Here is an 8,366-nt window from a genome sequence, read left to right on the forward strand (position 1 = left end):
AGTGTCGTGTTACTGCTTTAGCGGCATCCTCACTACAATGACGATCACAAAGATGAGTGATCAAAGAGCTCCTAGTAAGCCCATTTCCCCCGCCATCTTGACACCCATTAAGACCCACAATGGACAATGAAAACGCACCACATTAGAAGGCATTAGAGAGAACAAGACAAAACAACAACTTTGTAATCACAAATTGATTACAAACGTGGCAACAGCAACAAGTCAAAGCAACAAGCTAAGATTAGCAAATGACAAATCAGAAAAACCACAACTAGGCCGTGAGGTTATGGAGCAATTCCCAAAGAGGTCGCATGGTTTTCTGCGCTACAAACACCCACAACAACAACGAGACACCCAAACAGCACAACACACCCAAACACCCGTCGAAACAGAACATCACAAATCAAACGAACAGAATCGCCACCGGAACGTAACCGATAGCCCACCGCAAGCTGTTCAAACACCACCCCCAATAACAAAACAGAAGCAGTCGGCCGCCGTCGCAACAATCCCACACCATTAGCGAACCCAAATGCGGGAATGCAGCCGGAAACCGATAAATAACACGCCTGAAACGACTTAGAAATTGTCGATGTTGCCGAACCGACTTTACCACGTTTGATTGTCGCCTGAAAACTGCACCATAAACTCTCTGCCAACTGCACCAAAATCCCTGCAAACTGCCCTAAAACCACCCTCAAACTGCCCGTAAACCGCCCACCAATCTCTTGCAACCCTCGCCGCTGATATAGCCACCGGAACTTTGACGTGGAAACGACGATCGTGAAAGCCCTAATCCCCCATAATCGCCCCTTTGAGAAACCACAAATTATTAGGTACACCCGGTTGTATGTAGCTCTACATGCAACCGGATCGTTTTGTATTTTCTAATCCCTTAAAAAAGGCACATTTTTCAGTTTAAAAGCACATTTTCAGTTTAAATGCACATTTTTTTAGTTTAAAATCACATTTTTACAATTTTAATGCACATTTGTTTTTCAAATATTATGATATTGAATATCTTCTTCCAATTGGCAAAAAACCTAAACTTATAAAAGGTGAGCAACCAACATCAGTTTACATATCCTCTCAAATTATTCGCGCTAGTATGTTCTTTTGTACTAACAATGTGTTATTTTGAAATGTATCTGCTTTTAAGCTATAAAAAATGTATTTTAACCTGTAAAAATGTGCTTTAAACTATAAAATTGTGCTTTTTGAGGGGTTAAAAATCATAACTACCCGGTTGCATGTAGAGCTACATACAACCGGGTGTACCATTTACCAATTGTTGAGAAACGGCATTATTATTATTATTATTATTATTATTAATAATTATTATTATTATTATTATTATTATTATTATTATTATTACTATTACTATTATCGATCATTATCGTCATTGTTCTTATAATGACTAACAACTAACCATAAGTCCATAATGCTAATTAATTCAGTTTCTCTATTTCCCGGTAGTTAGATAAGATAGAATTTAGACATGGATAATTATATTTTGCAAATGGGATTTAATTGAACATATGATCACGGCTTTTACCAAACTAGCTACTTTTACAATTTATTTATCAAAATGGCTACTTTTAAAATCTATTTCTCAAACTAGCTATAATTTATTTATCAAAATGACTATTTTCATTTTGTGGTAAAAAAACAATTAAACTTGTTTGGTTTGGTTCTTTTTTTTTATATAGTTAACCAGGTTTTTTATTTAGCTTTTATTTTTGTCTATTTTATACCCCAAATTAATTTTTCTTTGGAAATTGCCCAAAAATAATTTAAAATGTTGCTCATGGTGGTTTAATTTCGATACATACACGATACGCCATAGTAATAATTTAAGATCGTTTTTTTATCCATTTTAATATTTTAATTACGTTTACTTTTTGACAACCTAAACTCCAATAGTGGGAAAATTTATATTATGCATGTTTGTTATAAAGCATCGTCTTCTCAAGTTACACCATTGCTAGATATTTCTTGCTCCAATGATAAGTTAATTATTAATTAATTATTTTAATTAATTTTATTCAATTCATAGTTTCATACTTAATAATGAAAATTTACAGTAATTTTTTAAAAAACAAAATAAAATTGGCTATAGTAAGATAGTGGTCCGACTTGTAGGGATAAAAGAAGCAAAAATATGCACTGTTAAGCGCCATAATTGCACGCGCTACTCTTCTCCTTCACGTCACTTTCACGCACACGGTTTTAGAGTATGTTAAATTCTTGGTTAATCAAGTTTGTCAAGCAAATTCGTTTAACATAACGAATTTGCTTATCTAAGCGAATTAACAATATCTGCAACAATTAATGGTTCAACTAATTCAATGTCAAAACAAAAAAATTTGATTCAACTAATTTCTTTTATATTTGTAATATTTGCGAGCAAGTCCCTATAAAAAACTTTTGAAGTTGCTAAGAGGCTAAAAGTATAAGCAAATTGTCAATCAGTTCACTATTAAAGTTCAAATCGGTTAAAAATCTAGATCCGCTTCTCCCCTCTCTCCCTCTTTTCTCTTTCTTTTTAGGGTTTACAAAAATTAGGGTTTTTAGGGCGGAAATAGCCAATTTTCTTCGAAATTTTGGTTATTTCCGCCCCTTCTCTTTCATTTCTGTTGTTTTTTGCGTTAGATCTCAATAAAACTATATAGTTTCAGTGTAGTAAGTACCCTTATGGTGGTTTGATTGTTTTAGTGTAGTAAGTACCCCTATGGTGGGTTTGTTTCTAGTTAAGTTTTGTGTGTTTAGTTCAGGTTGTTTCTTTTGTAAAGATTTATGCGGGATCGAAGAGGATGTCAATCTTTCGACTACAATCAGAAAAATCAGACGGAAATCATATTTGTCACTGCTACAACAGATCTATAGACCCTCTCGTCAGTGAATGCTGTAAATCACAGTGATATAAAAGAGGGTATACAAAATGTTTGATATACTACGGTCGTAGCTATGGTGAAAGGAAGTTTTTATTTGATTTGATTGTTATGTATTTGTTAGATTTAAATCTTTATGTAGATGTCGTATGACTTTTTATCAATGAATTAATTTGTTTATCAAAAAAAAAAAGTTCAAATCGGTTCACTATTTAAAAAAGTTAAACCGGTTCATTGGTTTTTAAAAAGTTCAAACGGTTCGTTGATTTTTAATTTAAAGTCAAAAGAGTAGCTACTTTGGGAAATACAATTTAAAACTAGCTATTTTGGATAATAAAATTTTAGTAGCTAGATTGGTAAAGGATTTGAATTAACGTATAATAAACATATACTACGTATAAATCATGTATATTGACGATATTGTGTTCCGGCTAATTAATTAATTCGTTTTCTCTTCCTTAATTTTTCCTTTCCCATTCTTTTGTTGTTTGCAACATCAAAAGTTCAAAATCTGAAGACTTGTGGTTGTTCTCAAAATATACTCGTACAATTGTAGATTTATATTTTACTAATTTAAGCATTGTACCACATATGAATGCTACAGCTTGTAACAGAAATGAATGATCAAGGAATAACATACATATATAATGTGACTAGAATCGTTTTCGATCACATGGATGCTTCACTCAAGTGATGCATGAACTGGAGTGACAAAGGTAGAGTATGATAGCTAACACATTAATTAATTAATAAGCACGTGAAAGGTGTGTATAACAGTTTTAAATATAAAAAGTGATACAAAGAAGCTGGCAATAACGAACAGAAGCATACAAAATCTATAAATGCAGAAACGCCGACCAAAATCTTTTGAAATAATCCAGTTTGGCATTATTATATGCACGAGGAAAAATACTCTCAGTTCGTTTTTACTCGTAATGTTGGATATTTTCACCATGATAATGTAAAGATTATTAATATCTTTAGTTCTCTTTGAACAAAAGTTGCAAAAGGTTGATATTTTAAAAATACACATTATAGACGAATCTAACAAGATCTCACATGATTATATTTTATCTTACATGTAATCACCGTTAATAATCAATGTAGAAATATGTGAATCAAGCATTGTAAGTATAAAAAACGGAGAAAGTAATACATATGGGCGATTCCGTAACTTGTTCATGTTTAAATTTCCAAACGGATGACCTTAAAAAACAACTTCGTGGCATGGTAAAAATAGGCTCAAAAATATTCGAAAGTCTTGGACACACTAGGTGTACAATAAATTTATCGTACATGACTTTTTACCTAGTGTTTTGACACTTTTAACATATTTTGATTAACTTTTATATTATCAATTTTTTAAGGATATATAAACGTTCAGAGTTACATAATTATTTTTATACATTATTAGTGATTTAGAAAGAATAATTTTTATTAGTGCCGAAATTGATATTAAAATTTTCAAATACTATGCAATAGAGTTTTAAAATTCAAAGCTCTCCTACCAAATAAATTAAAAAGAAAAAAAAAATTGAGTCTAAGGGTGGGCTTAGGGCAGTTGTGGATACCTAGGTAGATGATGGAGTGTGTATGAGATTTGTTTATAACCGACAAGGCGGGATTGAGATGGGTTGAGAACCATACCCATCACGATGGGCGTTGGGGACGGGGATGGGGATGTGATTTTTGGGCGGGTACGAATGTAGATGATGGTTTCTCCACGCCTTTCACCCCTTAAAGTATTATTTAGCTGAATAAAGTAGTGGTGGTGTAGGTAATAAGAGATAGGGTAATGAGGTTTAAGGTGTGTATGACTATCGAAATAAGGGTGAATATGAATAACTTATATGTTTGACAGGGTTATGAACGAGGATGAAAATAATTTTATCTACATACCATTATTTGGGTTTTTTATGTTTGACAGGGTTATGAACGAGGATGAAAATAATTTTATCTACTTACCATTATTTGGGTTTTTTTTTGGTAATGAGACATCGAAAAGGATAATAACATATCCATCATTGATTTTAATTAGAATTATATCTACAAGCTCTATTTAGATGATAATTTTTTATTACTTTAGTTTTGGTTTCATGCAAATTTATTATTAAATTATAAACCGTGGATGACACGGGTACTCTAGTTTTATCACTAAAAAGTATTAATTTTACATTATATCGAGGTAATTTTTAAATATTTTGACTTAATTTTATTCCGGCATACAATATTTATTGTACATCAGTTTTACATAAATATTTGTGCAAATGTATATACAAGAATAACTCTGCTACTTTAACTTAATTAGTATTGACCCCGTGTCATGCAAGGCTTTTCTTATTATTTTTCAAACATCAAAAAATAGTAAATGTATTTCATTTCGTATTTCACTAAGAAAGCAATTAAGATAGAAATATAAACTACTATGTTACTTAAAATTAATAGATAAAATAAAAGATAAAGGGGCATTGAATTTTTGGAGGTGAAAGGACATGAATTATTTTTGGTGGTGATGAGACATGAAATTGAAAAAGGAAAAGACATAAAATTTAAATAAAAATAAAATGGAAAAATGCTTTCAAGAAAGGACACATGGTATCTACATTTGTTGCAAACTTACCTGCTATATATTAAATATTAATATAGATTTCTTGTAGAAAACTTTAAGGCCAATTCATATGGCTAATCCTATACCTTTAAAACATGTAAACTTTGATTCACTATTGCAGCAATAGTGTGTTACCTTTTTTGCCCCCCTTCTACCTCTTTATTACTGAGTTGCCATTCTCTCGCTCCTCGTATAACTTCATTTTGTACTCTCTTGCACCTCTCTCCTGATATTCAGCTATTTTCTCTCTCCTCATTTTCTCTGTCATTCGAGCTCCTCATTTTCTAGGGTTCTAAACTTCCATTCCCTTCTTCATAATTCACTCCATCGAATACCAAACCACTCTAACTCCTAACTATCAATTTCAAATCGAAACTCTAAATTCTTAATTACAAAGTGACCGATGAATGATTTTTGGAAAATTAGGGGTTCTGTTCTTCAGAAAAGGTCAAATCTTCGCGTGTTTTGATCAATTTGATGCTATTTTTGCTAATTTTGTTGATTGTTGATGAGATTCTGTGTGGCCATCTCCCATCTCCTTCCCACTCGCTCGAACCAAATCCAACACCAGGTATCATCAATAGTTCTTCATCTTTACATCATGAAGTGATTTCTAAGTTGTTAATCTGATTTTATTTAAGTATTAAATTAGAGTAGTGTGTTGCAGAGATGAAGATTATTGCAGCTTGCTTGTTGGTTGCTTTGGGCGGTAAAGCTTTCACTACTGCCGGTTATGTCAAGAAAATTATTGGATCAGGTACTTTTTCTCGTCCTTTTTTCATAATGGAGCTTGATTGATGAAGATAATATATAAAAAATTTGTCTTTCACAGTTTGTGTAAGATAATACTTTCGATTATAATGCTAATTAATGTAGTGTGTTGGGTGATAATATGAGATGGATTTAAGTTTCTCTATGGATTCAAGCTAATACGGAATGAAATAGCTGGTGGACACTTTCCTTTAGTTTCTACCTTAGTGTCATTCACCGAAGAATCTTAGGGGATGGATAATTAATGAATTGAATATCTTTTTAGCGTGGATGGTCAAACCAGAAGAAACTACAAAGTGGGCTTGGAGAGGGATTGGGACTGTATTTGGTTTAAGTAGATTAACATAGGTTAAGATTTAAGCAGGTTTTTTTAATATTAATATAGAGTCGTTGTATTTGTTTTAAGTAGATTAAGGTTCGAATTCCGTTGGGATATATTTTTGAATCCCTCTGATTTGTCCTATCTACTTCATCTGTTGGTTCTTATTGTTATCTTTTTATTATGTTTGTCTAACTCTGATATCTGCGTTCCACAATTGCTGCAGCTGGAAACTCTCTTGAAATTTTATGTTCCGGCATATCGATATCTTACCCTCCAGTGCTTATCTGAGGTAATACTGATGTTTGATTTTCTTAAGGTTTTTAAGTGTCCTCTGTATGTGCTCCTATATCATTGTACATGTAGTTAAGTTAATCGTACATCATAAGTGTTTTCGAAACTGTTAGTTACCCCCATGTCTCTAGAAAAACACCAGCTTGGTGAACTTTTTAAATCTTGTATAATTATAGTTTTGTTGATATGAATTGATCGAAGTTTAGGTAATGTGGATTTGGTAGAATGTAAGGCACAGAGTTTCTATTGGTGTTTTGAGAGTTTGTTAAATTTGTTTTAGTAGGAGTTTGGTAAAATTTTCCATAAAGGGTTTGAGGGTTTTGTTAGTCTCCGAAACTGAGCTTGAAAAGCACTAGGATACTCTGGGCTGAGATGGCTCGAGATGAGGTGACGTTCTATTTTTTTCATCTTATTCATTATGACTAGGGTTGCTAGACTATTGGTGTATAAAATGTGGATGAGAAATAAATAAGTGAATTTCTGGTTCCTTATTTAACTTGTTGTCGCCTCCCATTCGATTTTGAAGTTATAATACATTACACTATCTTTGAATTTAATATAGTACTAAACGGTTTAGTATGGAGTAGATCATGGTTGAGATGTTGGGTGCAGAATTATGGAGTCTAAATTGTCCCTGTATGTTGCTTTTGTTTGATGTGTGCTCTTATTGGATTATTTGAAGATGCTGAGAGCAAACCTCAACTCAGTATAGTAGTTTGAGTTTTATGTACAATAAACTAATATTTATGCTATTACGCTGAAATCTGTGTATTATTTTTGTAAGGGGTTCTAATCTGGAGAGTATGTGGTATTAGAAGGTCATCATTAGTTCAATATATAAATGCCACCATAGTATGCACTTCTGTTTAAGATTTTAAATCAGTTAGAAGTTGGGAAATACCTTTGTCACTCTACTGCTATGGAGTACTTTGTATTCCATCCTCGTTATAAATTTGATTTAGATTATGGAGTAATGATGCCGGATTCCATTGTACACCCTTAATTTAAGGTGAAAATGATCGATTTGGGACAAGTTGTCCTTCGGTATTGGGATGAATTTTCACCTTATTTTATTTAGAAGGTTGAGTTCAAGTGTAATAAGAACATTGTGGTGGTCTATGCAAACATGACATAATTGATATTCGTTACTGCACAACTTTTCAAAAATTTTATGAAACATTCTTGTGATTTTTCTCTGTAATATATTGTTGTCTTCTGATTAATAGTTCTTATGCTTGTTTACCTTGTCTTCTGATTAATAGTTCTTATGCTTGTTTACCTTGTTTAAATTGATCTCCTTGGTGGGTAATAAATATGCATTTTTCTTGGATGCCCAGTAGCTGTAAATATGCTCTGTGTGCCAAGGAAAGGTTTGGATATATTCTACTTGCTCTAACTGGACAAGGGATGGACTAATTTACTAAGTGATGTTTCTGAATGTTTTGCAAAAGAGTAAAAGGTAACATGAAGGTCTTAAATCTAA

The sequence above is a fragment of the Spinacia oleracea genome, chromosome 4, assembly GCF_020520425.1.
Source record: "Spinacia oleracea cultivar Varoflay chromosome 4, BTI_SOV_V1, whole genome shotgun sequence".
Taxonomy (NCBI): Eukaryota; Viridiplantae; Streptophyta; class Magnoliopsida; order Caryophyllales; family Amaranthaceae; genus Spinacia; species Spinacia oleracea.